Source organism: Pleurodeles waltl, chromosome 3_1 (assembly GCF_031143425.1).
Source record: "Pleurodeles waltl isolate 20211129_DDA chromosome 3_1, aPleWal1.hap1.20221129, whole genome shotgun sequence".
Classification (NCBI taxonomy): Eukaryota; Metazoa; Chordata; class Amphibia; order Caudata; family Salamandridae; genus Pleurodeles; species Pleurodeles waltl.
This window is the reverse complement of record NC_090440.1, coordinates 175,830,324-175,852,554: the sequence shown is the minus strand read 5'-3', so window position 1 is coordinate 175,852,554 and position 22,231 is coordinate 175,830,324. Positions and strand designations below refer to the sequence as shown.

Genomic DNA, 22,231 nt, shown 5'->3' with positions numbered 1-22,231 from the left:
AGGTCCTTGTGGAAAGGCAATCTGACAATGCTGCATTAAAATCAACTTCCTGGAGAGAACTGCATGACGTTGACAGAAAATCCTCCAGAACGTTTCGAAGTCCAAAGCTAAAATTTTGACTGAGGCCTTCCACTCAGTGTATCTGACAGGGCTTCATCGCAGACAGCCTCAAATTGTGACTTCGTCCTGATCAGGGGCGAATGGATGTCCCCAGTTGCCGCTATTGGTTTTTAGGCATTAGAAAGCAGATTTTTCTATTTAATGTTTAAAAATCCATGTCTCTGATTTCCTACATTGGACTTTTGTTGTGTTGGTGTAATTTTCAAAGATAAGAATATTTCCTGTTTTTATAAATTGGTGTGGGATTTTTATAGTGTGGTGTGTCTTACTTATTTACTTTATTGGTGTATTTAAATTCTTTACATACCTGTATCCTGAGTTAAGCCTGCCTGCTCGCAGCCAGTTACCAAGGGTTGAGCCAGGGGCAAATGTATTGAGACCTAGACTGGACCTAGTGTGGGAATGTGGCCTTTTACTAAGTGTAGGTACCTACCTGCCCTTACTGATAATCCACCCTTCAACACTCTATGATGGTTAAGTAGGATTTATTATCACAATCCTGAAAATGCCACTTTTAGAAAGTTGACATTTTCCTGATCTTAACCCTGTGTGCCTGCAGCTTGTCTCTAATACGCTTCTTGGGTGGGTGACGGCTGGGCTTTGTGCATTCCCACACAAAAGGAGCTTAGGTATAACTGATGGGCCATCCACATCCTGATTGGCTATCCTGAACAGGATGGGAGGGAGGAGCTGGGCACAGCCTCACACTTACACCTAAATAGGCCGTGTGCTGTCCCCACACAAAGGGCTGCTTAACCCTATGTGATTCATCAAATTATCTTCAACTGAAAAACAATAATGCAGTTGTGGTTTACTTTTAAAACCCTTAAAGTGACTCTGGAGCCAGGGCAGATGCAGGAAGGGAGGACCTCTGTGCTCTTCCAAGTACTTCTTTGAAGTCTCCCCCCCTTCAAAGGCACCACTGGGTATAAGAACTGGATTTCTGACCCTACCAACTCAGTACCCTTCTGGACCTGTGGATACTCTGCCAGGAAGGAAGACTGCTGTGCTGCTGCAAGGACTGCCACTCAGCTCAGCTGGACCGCTGCTCTGGAGGAGCTGCTTTCTTGGTGTGCTGACCTGCTGCCTGCTGCCCTTCTTGTCTGGGTGAGAAGGATTAAACGCACACCACTGGAACCCAACAACCAGAGTGGCTCGAAAGGCCAGCTGATAGGTCTCCTGTTTTCTGAAGTTTCAGGGCACAAAAGGCTTCCAACGTACTTGCTACGGCACCTGTCTCTGCGATCTGTGAGTCTTGCCCTGCCAAGTGATGCCAATCCAGTCCTAGTCCATAGGAAGTGGCTCCAAAGTGCTGCTTCAGCCAGAATCCCCACATCAATGACGTTATGCTACTTAGAACTGGGTCACCTCTATTGCTGCAGACGCATCACTGCTGCTGCAAGGGTTGAGTGCAACGCATCGTCGACTGCATAGAACATCACATTCATTCCCAATGCATCGCAGCCCGTACCTCTGCCAACCAGAAAGCCAATTTCTAACACACTTTGGCCTCAACATCCACAAGGGATAAAACAAAATTCCGAAGGCTAACAATGCCAGCACAACTGCAGTTACTCTCGCAGACGATGCACTGGAAGAGGTTGAGGCTTTCACCTACCTGGGCAGTGTCATAGACAAGCAGGGCAGCACAGACTCCAATGTCAAGGCAAGAATCGGCAAAGCAAGGGCTCCCCCGATTCAGCTAAAGAATATTTTCAGATGCTGAATATAGCTGACCAAAATATCCATCAGGTAGGTTTTCTAGTTAAGTTTTGTTTGAGGTAGCAAATCCATTTTCATAAAAATGCTTTTCTCTTTTTAGCATTAAGTAAGTTGAAGGTTTACCAATCTAACGGGCTTCCTCAATAGTTGCACAGTGCATTTATTGATCTGCCTGCGATCTGATCTGGGTTTTTTTCAGCAGCAGTACAAGTACAGCATTGACATGCAAACTCCAGCAATCACTTTTAAAGCTATTTGCACTTTGCGCAACTCTGCTCACGTTTCAGTATATATAACTTTGTGGACCAAGAGCAGTGGAAGAATGAAAACACACTAAGAGATCCATCTCTGTGGCCCAGGATCCAGATAACTGCTTCTGACTGTACTTGTGACCTGTCAATTCCAGCTGCGGCTGCTGCAAATCCCAAGGGGAGGGGCGGGTGGGGAGTGGGACTGGGGCGGGTGGGGAATAAAAATTAAAAACTTACATTTTGCATCGCCTCCTGCTGCGTTGCTCCTCTTCCCTCAATGTGGTGTCCCAGCATTCACTAGGACAGTAGCACCGGGTCCCCACCAATGCTGGTGCTGCTTTCATGCTAAACTCAGCATGAAAGCAACGTCAGGATTGGTCTGAGTGGCTTGGACTCCCACTCAGCCACAACCCTGTGGTCTGTGCAGTTTCTCCAGCCCGGCTGTTCAATACAGCCCGGCTGGAGAAACCTAAGTGTGCATGTGTATTTGCACGGTCTGAGGTGGCCGGCAAACAGACATACGCCCTTAGTACACTCTCTCCTCATCCCCTCTCCCACCTCCCTTGGCCCAGCTCGCCCCAGCTGAAAGATAAAACAATAATTAAATATTGTTTTATCTTTCAGCTCCTGGCATAGCCAGAGGGGCGACGGTCCTTCGCAATTGCAGGAGCACCTCTGGTCAGTTCATTGATTTTTGCTACACTGCATTTAAACATTTAATAATTGCTGGAAGCCAACCCGAAAGCTAACGAGATAAACGTGTGGTATTGTTAGGTGCTTTAAAGTTAAGCAGACAGCACTACTGCTAAACTCCCATTTGTTTTTCAGAAATTAAACAAAACACAGCCCTGTTTACTAGTTAATGTTAATAATAGTTAATGCTAATAAAAAGCTAAGTCTGACGTCCGTGCATGTAATATCAAGAAATACTTTAGTGGTGTCTGGACTAGACTCCTTTAAAAGTCCTTCGGAAGCTAACCTGCTACTTTCTTCAACCTATGCATACGGAACAATATATGGCATGCACTCAGTACCCTCCTCTTATTCTGACAGTACCTCTCCATGATTGGCATATCTTTGTGGCTTTCTGCTAATGTTTCAAAAGTAAACCAAAAACTGCATTATTGTTTTTCAGCTGAAGATAATTGGATGAATCACATAGGTGTCCCACTCATTAAAAGAGGTTTGTGGCTTGGATTGCTTAATGTCAATAACTGTATTTTGCATTTTGAACGTTTCCTGCAAATATAAATTGGTAACTGAAAATGACATCTCTGGGCATCAAACAAGAAATCAGATAGTGGTTTATGATAGCTGATAGCGCGACCTGTGGGAAGAGGCTGGGGCCCATCTGCACAGTAGACTGTACGCTGAACTCCCTCAGGTGTTAAATTACGTATGTTGCATGATGGGAACGGCATAGGTAGGACATACTAGAGTAATGTACTGAATGGTAAAGGGCTTAAACCCCTGGTGAGTGGATCATTCTTTGTAAAAATGTCAAACCTTCTAGAAACAAAGCCGATCATGCCAGTACTTGATGCCATTTAAAAGGTTTACACAGCTTTAGGCCCCTTCCAAACTAGCCTGTCTTGTTCTTTTAATATAAACAGGTGGAGACGAGGTCATGAAATCAACGAAAACTCACTGCTTTAGAAAGCATACCTTTGGGTGGTAGGCCTGTAGGACAAAAAACAATGAATGAACACTGCATCGAAAGAAGGTTTATCCATGTGGAGCACAGCAAGACTATGGTGTAAGAGCAAATGAATCAAAACCACAGGGAAATATGACCCTGAGCTGAAGGCATTATATTAGTCATAGAATATTAATAGATCGTCTGAGGGTGTGTTAAAACCTCAAGACTTTTCCCAGGAAAAATTTCCGTTCATTTACTTTTCAAGGCATGCAACTGTTATCATTGATGTTGGAGTGATATGACAGTCTGCTCCACAGGCCAAATGCCCACGACTGTCTCAAGGTCACATAATCCGAAAAGAGCAGGCCCGCTTTTCGCTGCAGATAAAACAAAAAGTTAGGCTCCCGAGTGGAATATTTTATTCCCAAAGTCTGGCACTGTATGAATAAGAAAAACAAGTATATTCAATTATGATAGGTCTGGCTTTTTAATAGTAATAGCTGTAGTACTGGAGTTCAAGACGAATTTGGTTATAGTTAATCAAAAATCTGTGTATAGCAAAAGAACAGGATGCTGATACTTGCCAGTAATCTCAACAGAGGGGACAAGGGCTATTATTCCAGCAATCTGAACTACCATTTTATTGTCTTTGAATCAGCATAATGCACGCTGATTAGCTGTGTGAGAAACTACCACCAATTCTCAGCTGACTGCAGTATTTTCAATCAGTATCTTCCAGAATTTCCTATCAAGATGCTTGTGTACTCTCCTTCGACTAGCTACAAGTCACACCCATGCTCCTTAAAGCATATCTAACTGATGGCTGTGGCTGGCTATCCATCGAAGGTCTCGGCTCCCTTATACCTGGTCCCACAGCAAGAGCATTCAAAGAAAGAATGTATCTCCTGGTAACTTCCTGCTATGTTTCACTTACTCCTTCCAGCTTAGCTGTACCTACGACTCCATGCACCACAAATGGAGAACATCTTTGATCTTCACTTGCTACTTACACTCATGTAAAGCTCATTTCTCAATCATGAATCACCTGACTGCTTCTCCAAAGCTACGCGGTGAGACAGTAGTTAGCAATATAAATACAATGACATTCATCAATTATTAAGAGTGCTGCTTACATTGAATGGTACAGTTTCTTCAGATGCCAGTCTCTTTTTCATCGTTTTAACTGAGAAAATACTAGAATGTGAGCAAGTCCTCAGTTTTTCTTCACCTCTACTCTACCAATAGGTATTGTTGAGGTGAAGAAAAACTGAGGATTTAGCGCACCTTATGATACGTTCCAGATCATCCAAAATGCAAAGGCTCTTTGAGGTATTTTGCATTTTCTTTAATTGAGGAAAATATAAAAGTGTAACCTCACCAAATGTTTGCAATGATGCATGAATCAACAAGCAGGATTCAATTCTGTGGAGAGATTAAAAAACATGTCCAGATAGAGGGTGATCAAGGCTTGCATGATTGTAGGTAGATGATATTTTTGCCCATCTGAAATTATGTTTTTATCTGTTTAGTCAAATCATTATGATTATACTGTTCTGTTCGCACTATTTATGCTTGGCACTAGGATCAGGCCCCATTAGTAGCTTTTTAAGTTCGCCTGTTAGGGTTTTTGTTTGGGTCCAAGCAACTAATGCATGCTTATGTCACTGAGAAGTAGAGACCTGTGTTAGGTCAATATTTTGTGCTGTTCCGTTGTTGTCAATTCATGTTTCATTCGAGCATTTCCCTCTTTACGTTTTCCTATTATGACGTATGCGGAGTTCATGTAGTGGTTTTAACAAGATAATCCTCTCCCACCACGATTACAAGAGCCAGTTATTTTGTAGTCATTGTCTCTTGTTTTGCTGCATAACAAAAGTTGACGACTTATTAGAAGCGACGAGGATGGGATTAACCATAATGTTACCAATGTGCACACCAAGATATCAACTGATAGGACAACCATGGGTATACGTGTTTATATGTTTAGTAATAAAAAATATGCTGAAAGTTATTGTGTAATAATCTATGATGCAAGAAGGACAAACAGCAACTCAACATTTAACCTAAGTTAGGCAACTTAATTATAGGACAATATAGTAGGAGTCATGGCTCTACTACCCTTCCTAGCTGTTCTTGGCACACTGAGTTTTAATAGGAAGCAGTGGAAAATAGCCTTTGAGGCATATCTGGACGCAACTGATGGGGATTATTCCACGTCCAAGAAACAAAAAAGCAGTGTTAATACACAATGTATGTTTGGTGAGTAGACGTATTTTAAATACTTTGCCTGCAATAGGAGTGGAGTGAAGGGTGAAGAGGATGATGTTGTAGTGGAGCTGGACAAATTTCTAGAAACCCCTCCGAACATACCTGAAATGATAGCTAAATAAGAGGAGCAGAACATTTCACATAGTTAGTAATATCATTACTGTACTATCATATTGAACTACTTCAGGAGTCTCACAACCTATCATGCTTTCTCACTCCTTAAATTACTGTTGCTTCAAATGATTGCCTTATGGCATGTCATTTTCTGTATTTCTTAGGGTGATAGGTGTAAGAAATTGGGTTGTTAGTTGAATAGGGTGGAAGCCACACTCAAATAATAAACACAGTCTTATTGGGGTGGATCACAAAAGCCACTAAATTAACCTGTGCTATTCTCTCTGGTAGCTTGACACAAAAGCAGTCAGGACTAACTTAGAGGCAAAGTGCAAAATATTTATGGAGCACACAAATGGTGATAAAGTGAAAACACAAAACAATAAAAATGTCAAACCCAATCTAGTAAAATGTAATAGGTAAAATGACACCAAAGTGACAAAACTCCAATTAGTAGAAGCATAGATATTAATGTTTAATGTTTTAGGTAAAGATAGTGCCAAGAAGCACACCGTTGGAAATTAAAAAAAATTGGCTGACTGTGATGGAGCACAGGTTGTCTAGTGTGTCCAGTATAGTCCCACTGAGGAATCACCTTCAGAACGGCCACACAAAGAGTTTTATTTGTCAGCGTGAAGAGCAAGTCCTGCTGGAGCTTCAAGCTGATAGTAGTCACAGGCAGCAGGATCATGCCACAAAGAGGTCATTTTGTGGTGACGAGGAGCCCAACCTTAAGGATTTTCTCCTTTGTTGAGGAGGAGTTTTCACTCATACCAGCCAAGGGCTCAGGACCTCTTGGAAATCTGGGATCACTCCAGCAGAGGTCAACAGCAGAGTTGTATGAGGATTGTGATGTTAAATAAGTAGTTATAGTAATTCAACTGCAATAATTACTAATGTAGATACGTGGCTTCCGACTTTGTGGTGCTAGAGCTTCCCTTTTCAAGACTGTCTTCAACTGTTTTCTTGTGGCGTAATTTCCTATTCTACTCATATATAATTGAGATTTGACCTGAGAAGTATGTCACAATGATTTCTATGCCCCTATTTGTTTGTCACGTTCATCACTCAATTTAGAAACTTTTTTTCCCTGACTTTTAACCTAATTCTGCAGCTGTTGTACTTCTTAGACTTCTACCTCAAATATTAGGTTAGGCACTTTCGCTTCCCTGTCTCAAGGTAGGTTTGGTTTCTTGCTTCTTGTGAGAAGGTACCCTTTTGGTGTGATTATCCCACTCTTTTCTAGACTGATGCTGCTTTTTTTTTACTTTGTGCACTGGGATACTGCTAATTAGGCCCCAGTGAATGTTCTCCAACCCCTAAAACCTGACTCAATTGGCTAACTCTAATTTATATATTTACCTTTCCTATAAGGCTATAATAAATGCTGCAAAAATACACCCATGGCAGAGAAAATTAAATATCACTTGCAAACTGCAGCCCTAGAGTGCAATCCACTAGTGTGGCAATCAAAATCATGACTTCAGATCTACCATTGTCGCCTGACTGTTGCAGTTTAAACCTGCAGCTCAACTTCTCAAAATAACCCTTTTAGTAGAAAAATAATATACTCATAAGGCACCCCGTGTATGCCTAGTAGTTCAAAAGGGAAGGTACATAGTATTTAAAAATGGGACATATAGAAATGCAATGATTCTATATGTCCCTGCAGTGACAACCCCTCAAAAGCTCTTTTCACTGTGGCAGTCTTGAGTACTGATTAAAATATTAATTCTGCAGTCTCTAACTTTGGACCAGCTAGAAAACTGATTCAATCAACATTTAAAAAATCCAATCTAATGGCAAAGCTATATTTTAAATAAATATTTACAATAGATAACTTTTAGGAAGTTACATTGTTCCTGTCTGTTCAGAGTGTGATTCATATCATCACTGGAAGAGCAGCTGCGAAGGTTCTAGGAACTTCATTAACTTAAAAGGAAAAGAGGTGAAGACTACACATTTGTACTTCAATGTAAGGCGATGCATCTGGAAAGAATAGCCTTTGTTTGTTTGCACATGGTAGCCAGATGGGCATCAGCCCAGTGGAAGGGGGCTTGGTCCCAGATCCAGTTTTGTTTACCTTAGGAGGTGGAGACTACTTATTCCACTAAACACACACCCCTAACTGGCACAGAGGCTCCCAAGGGTAGAAAGTATGTGGCATTTTTTATTTCCTTCAGAATAGTGCACTCTGGGATAGTTTGCAGTAGAGCAAATAATATGTATTGAAAACGTGGGTAGGAATGCCACAGAAACGTTTTCCCCATTCATTAGGTAAATTGGTACCTCACTCACAGCTCTTCAGAACACTTTCTGGACCTTTGGAAGAACAGTCATAGTACTGTACCTGCTATTTGACACTGGAAAGGAGACCTGAAGGGCTGGACCTGCTCCCACCTTGTACCCAGTATACCCCAAGAGCCATTTGGCTGACCTGCTTGGCTACAGGGACACAACAAGCTGCAAGAGGGCCTTTTCCTGAAAGTGACTATTTATCAGTTGACACTGGAAAAAAAACGGATCTTTTTGATGGCACCTGATGGAGTGAGTCCTGACCTGTCAGTGCTATCCCTAGGTCCTGGCATCCTTGCTGGTATCAATCAATCAATCAATTTGTAAAGCGCACTACTCACCCGTTAGGGTCTCAAGGTGCTGAAGGGGGGGAAGGGGCTGCTACTGCTCGAATAGCCAGGTCTTGAGGAGTTTCCAGAAGGTCAGGAGGTCCTGGGTCTGTCGTAGGTGAACTGGGAGGGAGTTCCACGTCCTGGCGGCGAGGTGGGAAAAGGATCTGCCGCCAGCTGTGGTCTGATGGATGCGAGAGACGAGGGCGAGGTTGGTGGATCGTAGCTGTCGGGTGGGAGTGTGGAAGGTAAGTCGCTCATGAGGTAGGCAGGGCCTGGGTTGTGGAGAGCTTTGTGACCATGGACCAGGAGCTTGAACGTGATCCTCTTGTTGACGGGAAGCCAGTGTAGGTCTCTGAGGTGAGCTGTGATGTGGTCGCGGCGAGGGATGTTGAGAATGACGCATGCGGAGGCGTTCTGTGTTCGTTGCAGTTTCTTCTGGAGCTTGGCCGTTGATCCTGCGTAGAGCGCGTTGCCGTAGTCCAGTCTGCTGCTGACAAAGGCGCGGGTGACCGTCTTTCTAGTTTCGGTGGGGATCCATCCGAAGATCTTGCGGAGCATGTGGAGGGTGATGAAACAGGCTGATGAGACTGTGTTGACTTGCTGGGTTATGGTGAGAGATGAGTCAAGGATGAAACCTAGGTTGTGTGCGTGGGTGCAGTTCCACCAGGAGTCGTCCCATGCGGAGCGGTTGGAACCGAGGATGAGGATCTCAGTTTTGTCTGAGTTCAGTTTGAGGCAGCTCATCTTCATCCACTTGGCAATGGCATGCAGTCCGTCATGGAGGTTGGTCTCAGCGGTGGCGGGGGCCTTGGTGAGGGAGAGGATCAGTTGGGTATTGTCTGCATAGGATATGATGTTGAGGCTGTGGGATCTGAGTATGTTGGCGAGCGGAGCCATGTAGATGTTGAAGAGAGTAGGGCTGAGAGAGGATCCTAGGGGAACGCCGCAGATGGTCGTGGTGGCTTCAGACAGGAACAGAGGGAGGCAGACTCTCTGGGTTCTGCCAGAGAGGAAGGAAGTAATCCAGTCCTGGGCCTTTTGGTGGATCCCAGCGTCATAGAGGTGTGTGCGCAGGGTGTGGTGACAGACAGTGCCAAAGGCTGCTGAGAGATCTAGGAGGAGGAGAGCAGCGGTTTTGCCTTTGTCGAGCATGGTCCTGTTGTCGTCGGCTGCGGCGATGAGTGAAGTCTCAGTGCTGTGGTTCCAGCGGAATCCGGATTGGGAGATGTCTAGCACGTTGTTGTCCTTCAAGAAGCGGGTCAGTTGGCCGTTGATGATCTTCCCGATGACCTTCGCAGGGAAGGGGAGGAGGGAGATGGGCCGGTAGTTCTTGAGGTCTCCAGGGTCTGCTTTGGGCTTCTTTAGCAGGGTGTTGACTTTGGCGTGTTTCCACATATCCGGGTAGGTTGAGGTCTGGAAGGAGATGTTAATGACGGCCTAGAGCTGGGAGCGATGATTTCGCAGGCCTTGTTGAGGATGTGGTGGGGGCAGGGGTCTGTAGGGGAGCCTGAGTGGAAGGAGCTCATGGTTTTGCTGTTGTCTGTCATTGGTGCGGGTCCAGGAGTTCAGTACGTTGGTGCGGTAGGGTGCTGTGGTGTTGGCTGTGTCGGTGGTGGTGATGGTGGGAGATGCCGATGTGAAGCTTTTGTGTATGTCTACGATCTTGTGGTGGAAATAGTTGGAGAGGGAGTTGCAGAGGTCTTGGAAGTGTGGAGGGTCGGTGGTGCAGGATTTGGGTTTGGTGAGTTCTTTAATGATGGCAAAAAGTTCCTTGCTGTTGTGCGCGTTGTCGTCTATACGTTCTTTGTAGAAAGATCGTTTGGTGGTCCAGATGAGGTGGCGATGTTTGCGCATGGCTGATTTGAGGGTGGAGAAGTTGCTCACTGTAGGTTCTTGGTGCCAGGCTTTCTCAATTTTCCGGCATTCTTGTTTGGAAGATTGAAGTTCTGCGGTGAACCAGGGGGCTGTCTTGTTGGTGCAGGTGTTGTTGGGTTTTTGAGTGGGGCGAGGGAGTCTGCGCATATTTCTAGCCTTCGAATGAGGTTGAGAGCGGCGGTGTTGGGGTTGTTGGTACTGGGAGGTGGAGCTTGAGCGAGGTTGGAGATCAGTTGTTCTTTGGAGATCTTGTTCCACTTGCGATAGGGGATCTATCGAAAGTATCTAGAAGAACTTATTCTGAAATCTCTGAAAAGATGAGAAACATTATGGCCTTCCAGACCTCTGGAGGACCATGACCAACCACTCAAACTAATCCACCAGATGTACAAACTCGCTGGGTGAGAAAAGCAAGTTGGTCCCGCTTGGAAATTTTGCCCCTTGAAAACCTGTTGAGTGGATCCTCAAGGCAAGCCTATTAAACGTTGGTGCAACCTTTGCAGACACAACATGCAGCCTTTCCCTACTGGAGGATTCTGAGCTCCAAAAAAGAGAATATGTCTAAATTAAGACATTTTAGATGGAAGAATACATTAAAAGTATCCAGGCAATGGCCAGGCCTCTCCGGATGTGAAATTTGAATTTTTCCTGCCATCCTTCCAAAAACAGAAGCTTCAGTGGGACCTCGTCAAACGGTTATCTGGCTTTAAGCAGACTTTCTCATATACAGTCTGCAGCCTTGCTAAATGACTTCCATTTCAGAGACTGAGGGGGTCAAAAGACCGCTGCCGGCATTCCGACCTTCCCGCTGGGCCAGCGGGCGCTAACAATGTTAGCGCCCGCCGGCCCAGCGGGAAGGTGGCCTGCAACACAGAAGCCGGCTCCGAATGGGCATGGAAGCACCGCCAGCCTGTTGGCGGTGCTTCTGTCATTCGCGACCGCCAGGGGTCGGAATGACCCCCTGAGTCCTAAGATAAAACTATGACTGGATAAACCTGCTTGGCGTGTGTGACTTTTTAAAAAGTTTGGCAGTGAATACATTACTAGCCTCATATGAAAGGTTTGCCTACGTGCTTCTCAAACACAGATAAACAGTACAGTGTTGACAACAGGGAAAAGACAAGGACAACCCAACAAGGCAAGAATCACTCTCTGCCACATACCATATGACGGTCGGGGAGCAGCAGAACATGTTTCCATTGTTAAAACATATGTAGCACAGACAAGAACTGTGAAACCTTTGCACACACTTTAAACAAGCATAGCACTAACGTAAGTTGTGCAGGGTTCCCACGGATGGACAAAAATGGGTCAGCACTGGTAGCACAAACAACGGCCAGGCTGGCCTATGTATGGGATGGGCAACAATGGTCAAAAACGTATCTTCCACATTTAGAACCCGTACAGACGGTGCAGAACAGGCCACTCTCAAACACACACAGAACATGCTCATAGGTATTGCAAGTACCTCATACATAGATAACATGAATAGATTGCTGTCTCCAGTTCTTTGTGTTGAAGGGAAACCTGACCTTCAGATGTGTTGCATCTCTGGATACAAACGTCAGTGGTGGACACCACCATCCTCCTGCCACATATCCCAACCACAGCTAGAGGCACCTGCCTACTCATGGCTGGCTAGCAGATCCTCGCACTCAATGCTGTCCAGCATTTCTGAATCTGTGGCCCACTTCAAAGAAGAGACAAGATTGAGCTGCAGGTGTGAGTTGTGTGAAATGCGTGTGCGAATGAGTGAATGTGAGTGTACATATATGTTGTGTGTTGTGAATGCATGTGTGCTTCAATGTATGTTATTGTGTGTTGTGGTGTGTGTGTATGTATGCATGTGTGGGTGGGTGGATGTGAGTATGCATGTGTATGTGTGCATGTGTAGGTGTGTGTATGTCAGGGGTTGAGAGGGGGAGGTGGAAGGTGCAGGAGGACTCTGGGGAGGGGGCAAGGGGTGGGGGAAACCCCTATCAGTGTCAGGGAAGGAATTCCCTGGCACTGATAGTGCCTACTGCCATGGTTTTCGTGGCAGTAAGATTGCCACGAAAACCATGGTGGTTGGCTGGGTCATAATCCTGAGGTTGGGATTGTGACGGCCGCCTGGCTGAAGACTAAAGTCTCCAGCCCGGCGGCTGTTACCACCATGGCGGGCGGAGTAGTACATTGGCGGTTTGGCTTCATATTTTGTAGAAAGGTACCGCCAGCCTGTTGGCAGTACCTTCCCCCAAAATACTGCCGTCCGCCAGGGTCGTAATGACCCCCTAAGGGTCTTAATCCATAGAAAACAGTGAGAACGCTGTTGTCATATAAAGTACATGGTTTGCACCAAAAATAAAGCTGCACGGGCAAGCATGCGTAGGAAAAGTCAGCGATGCGCCGATTTCTGTGATGCAGACGGGGTAAGCGAGGCAATGCGTCATTTCTTCTCCGGTCAGGTCGGCAATGCGTCATTTTTCTCCCTGGCAAGAGAGCAATGCGTCAATTTCCAGATGGGCACCTCAGAACCAAGCAGGCTTTGCGTCGATTTTTGAGACCCAGCATTGTTGCATTGAAATCCAGTCGCACAGTGCCCGAAACCCCGCTGCGTGGGGTTTATGGCATCAGCAGCCGCTAGTGGGTGTTGCGTGTCATTTCTCCAGCCGGAATGCATCGATCTTCCAGCCGCGATGCAGGCGGGGCATCGATTTCAGCCGAGAAGCCAGCGACCCGTCGTTTATCAGCTGTGTTACAGATGGTGTGTCGAAAAGTTCCCCGCACAGCGGTGTTTGCGTGGATTTCAGTCCTTCTCCACTAGCTTCACCTTTCATGGGCCCAGGGACTGGATGGGGCACCACTTGGCAGGGCAGGAGTCTCACCAGAGAGCCCAGGTGCTGGCAGAGGAAGTCTTTGATGGCCCTGAGACTTCAACAACTGGAGGCAATCTCAACTGAAGCCCTTGGAGATTCTTCTCAAGCAGGAATGCAAAGCAAAGTCCAGTCTTTGTCCCCTTTCACAGGCAGAAGCAGCAACGGCAGGGTAGCCCAACAAAGCACAGCCACAGGCAGAGCCAGCGCTTCTCCTCAGCTCTTCAGCTCTTCTCCTTGGCAGAGGCTCCTCTTGAATCCTTGAAGAAATCTGAAAATGTGGGGTTTTGGGTCCAATACTTATACCCCTTTCTGCCTTTGATGTTGGCAAACTTCAAAGGAAAGTCTCTGTTGTTCACAAGATCCTTCCTTGCCCAGGCCAGGCTCCAGACTCACACCAAGGGGTTGGAGACTGCATTGTGAGAGGCCAGACATGACCCATTCATGTGTAAGTGGCCCCTCCTCCCTCCACTTGAGCTCAGATGGCCCATCAGGATATGCAGGCTACTCCCCAGCTCCCTTTGTCTCACTGTCTAGAGGGAATTCACACCAGCCCAACTGTCTGTCTGACAGGGAATCCAAACAGGCAGATTCACAGAATGATTTAAGCAAGAAAATACCCACTTTCTAACTTACTTACTGACAATTTAAAAACCAACTTTACCAAAAGATGTATTTTTAAATTGTGAGTTCAGAGGCACCAAACCCCACATTTCTATCTGTTCCCCAAGGGAAACTGCACTTAAATATTATTTAAAGGCAGCCCCTATGTTAACCTATGGGACAGATAGGCCTTACAACAGTGAAAGCTGAGTTTAGAAGTTCTTCACTGTTAGGACTTGTAAAACACATCAGTACATGTCCCACCTTTAACATACACTGCACCCTGCTCATGGGGCTACCCAGGGCCTACCTTAGGAGTGCCTTACATGCATAAAAGGGGAAGGTTTGGGCCTGCCAAGTGGGTATACTTGCCAGGTCGAATTGGCATTTTAGAACTGCACACACAGACACTGCATTGGCAGGTCTGAGTCATGTTTACAAGGCTGCTCATGTGGGTGGCACAACCAGTGCTGCAGGCCCACAAGTAGCATTTAATTTGCAGGCCCTAGGCACCTCTAGTGCACTTTACTAGGGACCTACTAGTAAATTAAATATGCCAATCAGGAATAAGCCAACTACATATACAATTTACACACAAGCACTTGCACTTTAGCACTGGTTAGCAGTGGTAAAGTGCCCAGAGTACCAAGAATAGCAAAAACAGAGTCTAGCACACAGTCAAAACATGAGAAGCAGAGGCAAAAGCGACAGAGGAGACCACACCAAGGATGCCAGGTCTAACACATACCCCCCCCTGCTGAAAGTGGGGAGAAACTACCCAACGTCATGGGAGTTCTCATCACAAAGGCGGAAGAATCTGAACAGACCATCAGCATTGCCATGTTCTGTGCCAGGGCGGTGTTCCACCATAATGTCCATTCCCTGCAGGGAGATGGACCACCTCAGCAGTTTTTGGTCCCCCCCCCCTCATCTGCATGAACCATCTGAGAGGCCTGTGGTGTGTCTGAACCAGGAAGTGAGACCCAAACAAGTAGGGTCTTAGCTTCTTCAGCACCCAGACCACAGCAAAAACCTCATGCTCAATTGCACTCCACCTACGTTCCTGGGGAAGTAACCTCCTACTAATGAAGTTTAGGCCCTCTTCACTTAGGAGTGAAATACTGCTCCTACACCATGCTCTGAAGCATCCGTCTGCACAACAAATTCCTTAGAGAAGTCAAGTGCCTTTAGCATGGGTGCCTGCACATGGCTGCCTTCAGAGCATCAAAAGCTGTCTGGCAAGCTTCAGTCCAGATCAAATTTCTGGGCTGCTTCTTGGAGGTTAACTCAGTCAAGGGAGCAATAATAGTGCCATACCCCTTGACAAACCTCCGGTAGTATTCTGTGAGACCTAAAAAGGCTCTCACCTCAGTCTGGGTTTTGGGAGGCTCCCAAGCCAGGATAGTGTCAATCTTTGCCTTTAGGGGTGCCACCTGGCCAATCCCCACCTGGTGTTCCAAGTACACCACAGTACCCTGCTCTATTTGGCACTTACCTGCCTTAATAGTGAGGCCTGCCTTCTGCAGGGCCTTCAACACTTTACAGAGGTACTACAAGTGCTCCTCCCAAGTGGAGCTGAACATGGCAATCTCATCCAGGTAAGCTCCACTGAAGTCATCCAGCCCAGCCAACATCTGGTTGACCAACCTCTGAAAGGTGGCAGGAGCATTCTTCATCCCAAAGGGCATCACCCTAAACTGTTAGTGCACATCTGGTTTGGACAATGCAGACTTCTCCTTAGCCCTCTCAGTCAGGGCAATCTGCCAATACCCAGAGGTCAAATCAAAAGTACTTATATACTTGGCAGCCCCTAACCGGTCAATGAGCTCATCTGCTTGGGGGAATGGAGTGCGTATCAGTCTTAGTGACCTCACCGAGACCCCGGTAATCCACACAAAACCAGAGTTCTGGAGTTTCACCAGGAGCAGCTGCCTTTGGGACCAAATCCATAGGGCTGGCCCAAGGGCTACTGGAGGCTCAATAACCCCCAATGCTAACATCTTGGATACCTCATCTTTGATGCTAGCTCTAAACTTGTCAGTCACTCTGTAAACTTTATGTTTCACAGGAGGCCTGCCCCCAGTGTCCACATCATGTGTACACAAGTGAGTGACCCTTGGGGTCATGGAAAACAAGGAGGCAAACTGTCCGAGCACCTGGCGACAGTCCCTCTGTTTCTCTGGGGTAAGTGAGTGGGAGAGGTGCACGCCCTCCACAGACCCATCCTTCCCCTTGTCAGACAGGAGGTCAGGAGGAGGCTCACTCTCTTCCTCCACCCCATCATCTGTTGCCAGGAGCATGGTTACCTCAGACTGCTCAAAAGGAGGCTTGAGGCGATTCACATGTAGGACCCTCAAAGGGTTTCTGGGAGACTGCCAGATAGGTGACATCGCTCTTGCACTCCACCACCTCAAAAGGCCCAGTCCACTTATCTTGGAGCACCCTAGGCTCCACTGGGGCCATCACCCATACCTTTTGCCCCCGCTGGAACTCAACCAGTGTGGCATTCTGGTCATACCAGCGCTTCATGTCTTCCTGGCTTGCCTCCAGGTTCTCCTGACAACTGCACAACCAGACAGTGCAGTGGCAGGTCTGAGCCATGTTTACAAGGCTAGTAATGTGAGTGGCACAACCAGTGCTGCAGGTCCACAAGAAGCATTTGATTTACAGGCACTAGGCACCTCTAGTGCACTTTACTAGGGACCTACTAGTAAATCAAATATGCAAGTCAGGAATAAGTCAACTACACATATACTTACACAGGAACACTTGCACTTTAGCACTGGTCAGCAGTGATAAAGTGCCCAGAGTACCAAGAACAGCAAAAACAGAGTCCAGCACACAGTCACAACATAGGAAGCAGAGGCAAAAAAAGGGAGACCTCGCCAAGGATGTCAGATCTAACATCCACACTGCGTTAGCATTGAATATATAGATGTAATTTGTATACATAACCGTGGTGGTTATTTAAGTATCAGAATTAGCTCCCACTGTTTCTAGATAATACCCAAGTAAATTGAAGTGACTTAATATTGAATCAAATCAGCTGAAGTGCATACATTACGTGGTATTATGTATTGTGAGTAACAGGTACTTCACCTGGCAGACTGTTTAAGTGGTAAAGAAATGACTCAGCAACATTCATTCATTAGCCTCTTCTCTTCCGTTTCAGTCTACAGCACCAACAGACTCTTTAAAACAATAACTGGACAAAAACCTACTTGTCGGTGTCAATGAAATCTCTCCCCTGATGCCTGAACACGTGCTTGATGTCTGTCACACGCAAATGAACGTGAGTATTCACAATTTTTAAAATAAGTAAACAAAACTTTATTTATTTGAAGTTACATTCCATAAGATGCAATATATATATATATATATATATCAGTGTTAAACGTTCCATCAACTACATGTAAATTCACTAAAAAAGTACCCCTGTATTTAATAGTTATAACATAAAGATGCTTCATTACCCTAAATGCTGCTGCCAGTATAGCGAAGCAAATACTGACAGATTTGGAAGAATTAATATATACAATTGCAGACTTGCATTGAGGAAAGAGTGTTCTTTCAGTAGCAGAAACATCCTTAATATGGAGTTCTTCAACCATTTTAAAAAATAACAGAACATGCTTGTTTGATAGCTGTGGAACTCATTTACAAGAGATAATAACACAAAGGGGTGCCTACCTTAGAGGAACCTTAACAGAAATTGAAATAGATCAAATCTAAAACGAAAGGAAAAAACTGTAATATAAACATTTCTCTCCCAAAGCAGATATTTTTCCACTTCCGGGAAGTACAGACAAGATAAAGGGTCTCATCTAGGGTTTCAGTTGCATACATATATTATTCTCAGAATATTGACGACTGATTTTCTGCTTCTTTTCCAAAATTTTGCTACAAGCATCGTGGCAGACATAATACTTTCTGTAGCATCATCCACGTATGAGGATATCACATACCCCTATGAACTACATTTATGCCCCACTCCATGACCCTCTGACGCAGCATGCACTCAGTGGTTCCATAGCTAGATCAAATATAAGGGAGGAGAGAAGGCAACCCTGTCTACTACTTCTGTAAATGTTAAAGCAGTCTGATTTGGTTTGCCCTGGCAAATCGGGCACTGTACAGTGTTCAGAACCATTGTTGCAATATCTAACATATTCCTATTCTTTGGAGGACAACCAAGTGATAGGACCATCTGAGGGTGTCAAATGCCTACTCTGCATCTATTGACACTGCCAGACATCCCTCATCACTTACAGTGGTGACCATCATCAGTCCCAGAAGAGGACAGATATTCAAAAAGGTGTTCCTTTCCTATATGAACCTATTTTGATCTGTATGGACTAATGTCCTGACCACGGAACACAGTCTGTTAGCCAGTATCTTCCCCAATATCTTCAAAAACTTAATGTGAGAAGAGATAGTAGCCTGTATGATCACACATTAGATGAGTTACGACCTGGCTTTGGCAGTAATACTATCAGCGCTTCTCTTAGAGATTCTGGGAGTCTGCCTACCTCTCTCACCTCCTTATAGGCCTGTAGCAATTTCTGTATGACTTGTACTCACTATGTTGATTAGGTTTCCATGGGTTGACCATCCATTCCCAGGTTTTCTTGTTTGCCATCTGGTCTACTGTGTGCTGATTTCTTTCACTTGCAGTGGCTCTTCAATTTCACTGCGTTGTAATGGATTTGGTTGGGGGCCAGGAATAGTAGCCCCCATTGGGGGTGCATTGTGTCACTTCTCAACGACCATGCAAACATACGTCCAGATCTCTCCCCATTCCCATCTTGACAGGCAATGTACTCCCTTTGGTCAAGCTTCCCCAAACTGTCGCACAGTTCAGTATGTGTGTTTGTGTGTGTGTGTGTGTGTGTGTGTGTAAGTTCAAGTTCTTGTAGCCATCCCACCGGTGTGGTCTGCATTGGTGTTGCAGTTTCCGTTTGACGCATTTCCCTTTCAATGTCTATGATGTTCCTGAGTAAACACTGTTTAGTGCTCCATGTTGTGTTATTGCAGTAGCCCAGTGTAATTACTTTTAAGGTCTCCGTTTCAGTGACACTGGATGGGATTGATCCCTCATTTGAATTACAAACCTGTGTTATATGTGTCCCTGAAGGTTCTCAGAAGGGTGTATCATGCAGAGCCTCAGTTTGAAGCTTTCAGTTCAGGATTTGTGCTTGTCCCATCCCTCATTGAAGCACCATGTTTAATGGGCAGTGATCTGAAACAGTGTGTGCAAGGTACTCCGTATCTAGCACTCATGAGCACGGTGTGATGCTGCAGAAGAACAGATAGAAGCATGTGTGAAATGTTGTGTCCTGAGGAGTCAATGTTTTCTTTGAGGGTAGAGTGCATCAGCCTCCATACATTGTTTGCATGTCTGCTCTCTATCCAATGTTGAACATTTTGATCATTCTAAGGCACGCAGCACTCATCATGGGGGGATAGATTCATCCACTTCTACATCTTGGACACAATTTAAATTCCCCTCCCAACATACAAGGCACCTGTGGGTTACCTATCAGCCCTGGTGTCAGCTGGTCAAGAAAATCTGAGTGATTGGTGTTTGATGTGTAAGTTGCCATTAGGGTTTATAGATCTCAATCTAGTTGTCCTTCTATCACTATACATTTACTTGCTGGGTCTGCTCTGTTGGTCTCCACCACAAATGGGACACCTGGTGAAATTCAGATTAATACACCCTGTGTGGCTGGTGAAAATGATGTACCTGAAATCTGCCCACTCCATCTTCTATGTAGCTTCTGTAGTTCTGATTGTACCAAACGCATTTCCTGTGAGCGAGCTATGTGTATGTGCCTGTGTTTTAAGTGGCTATATACCTTTTCTTGGCCTGGCCATATGTTATATTGATCATGTCTGCACATTGTGGTTAAGAATTAGAGTTATGGTATTTCCTCCCATCTCCTGCCGATAGTGAAAGTTTCTGGCTTAATTTCGGGCCGATGGACCCATAAGAGTTTTTTGTGCGCGGGTCCCACTGCCTGACACTGGATCGCATGTGATTTCCTTCATGGCCTACGTTGTGCTGCAACGTGTGTCTCTGTGCCCATTTCCTATGATCTACAATATGCAACAACCAGGATATTAATTACATAAACATTAACATTCCCAACTCCATTCCCCCAGCATTCCATTCAGCGTAAACTTCACCATTCAAGTGCAGTACGTAAATATGTAAATATTCAACATTTGATAAAGTGATTATATCCATTACCGTAATTTTGGGGGGGTGTTTAACAGTGGCTGTGATGCCCTTTTAGAGAAGGCCCCAAGGCAGCCCAGCAACACCATGAAACTCCTCAGGCACAGCCTCCTGCTGTCATCCCAAGTCACTACACCTGCATATACTAGCTGGTCCTCAGGCGACACGGCCGGTTTTAGCGCTGGTGGCACCCGGTGCAAAAATTCTTTTTTTGGGGTGACCCTCATCCCCCCAAACCTCCCCATGCCCACCTCCTTGGATTCATTCACTATCACCCAGCAAATGCACTACTCATCTCTCCATAGGCCCTCTCACATACATTTGTTTTAAAGCGTGTGTAAAGGCTACCTTTACTAATCAACTCAGCTGTCCACATAGAATACCCAGGAACCTGTGATTTATAGATACATACCTTTACAGTGGAACTGTGTATATCTTTTTGAACTATACGTTTGTCGGGAGCATTATACACAGGACCAGGACTTTGTTTCCGAACCTCCTGTATTTTTGTTAGCCCGCCCCCCCCCCTTTTGCTGTTGTTTGATCACATAGAATACAGACCTGTTATTTGCAAGAGGCATATTAAGCTTCTACGCTACTTAATGGCAAGTCAAAGCTGCCAAAACACCCATCTCTCTATCTCGCCAGGAAGGAATATTAGTCGCAAGAAGTATCTTGACATTTGAATTGTTTCCCGAACGCCGGACACACAATGAACTTTGCAGCAGGTGTTTTTAAATCGCAATTTTCTTAAGTACTTGCTAATCACAGTGCCCCCCTGAGGTCAGCACCTGGTCCGGCTGCACCATTCGCACCGCCCTAAAGCCAGCCCTGCTCGGGGATTAGAGTTAAAGACTCCCGCCCATGCTATTTCATCTGCCAAACAGGGTGTTAGTATCAGGCCTTCCAGACCCAATTCCCCAGAGCTGTAAGACCCATTAGTGCAGTGGTTCTCAAACTTTTTAACGCTGCGCGCCCCCAGTGGGGAAAATAAAATCATCGGGACCCCCTCAGAATTCTTCACAATTATACTATTAAATTTGCAATTTTAAATATGTCTAGACTTATTTAAACATTGCAGTTAAGTTCTGTTACCTTTTTAAAAATGCAATAAATGAGGCATGTCTGTTGGTTGATTACAGAAGTGGAGTTGCATTGTCACTGTACTTCTGCTGTGTAGTCCAAGTAGGCTGTGATTACAGTGACTTCGACTGCCGGGGCCCTAGGTTCTGAATGGTTGCAAAATGAGTTCCTTAGCTCTGTAGTGAGCAGGCGTGCAATGAACATTGAGGTTGTCCTGGGATTCTGTGTGCTTTTTCAACTGGGGCCTTGTCTGCTAAGATGGCAGGGTCAGACTCGGACTGAAAATAGGCCCAGGCACCAAAATAAAAGTATCCCCCCACCCCCAGTAGTGAGTCCAATATCTAAAATGTCACCCACATTTTGAAATCGGGGCAGTTTTGAACTTGCAAAGACACACTTATTATGTGTTTTGCAAGCTAGGGGAGAGTGAATGCATTTGTGCTTGATGTTGGCAATGTTTGTGGCAATATCAGGGAAATCAACACTATAAACCAGTCTACCGACCCTAAACAGGCCCGCAAACCACCAAAAAACAGCCCACACACTGACCTGTCAGACCAGCTCATCAAGCATTGCCTGAATGCCCTGTAGGCAAATTTTAAACTGTAAGACAGTGTTCACCAGCCTCTACTCACATTTGGGACCCCCATGAATCAGATGTTGTTATGTCTAGATCGCCCTTCGAAGTCTTCTGTTTGCAAATGTAGTTCTTTCAATTCTGTTCTTATGGTTTGCAGTAGAGTCGGTACTTCCTTCAGTGTTGGGCGCATCAAGGTTAGCTCCAATTTTGTATCATCTACCCGTTTGTTCAGTTTTCTGTGACTAGTGCAGAAGAG

General features: G+C 45.4%; 1 protein-coding gene across 2 annotated transcripts in view; it reads left to right on the top strand.

The window, feature by feature from the left end:
- The window catches only part of OTUD7A (OTU deubiquitinase 7A), a 1,097,633-nt gene that overhangs the window by 348,240 nt on the left and 727,162 nt on the right, over positions 1–22,231 (top strand). For both annotated transcript variants that reach the window (XM_069222100.1, XM_069222099.1), the window contains exon 3: positions 17,244–17,363. The gene's annotated coding sequence lies outside the window, so the exon portion shown is untranslated. The remainder of the gene's footprint in view (positions 1–17,243; positions 17,364–22,231) is intronic.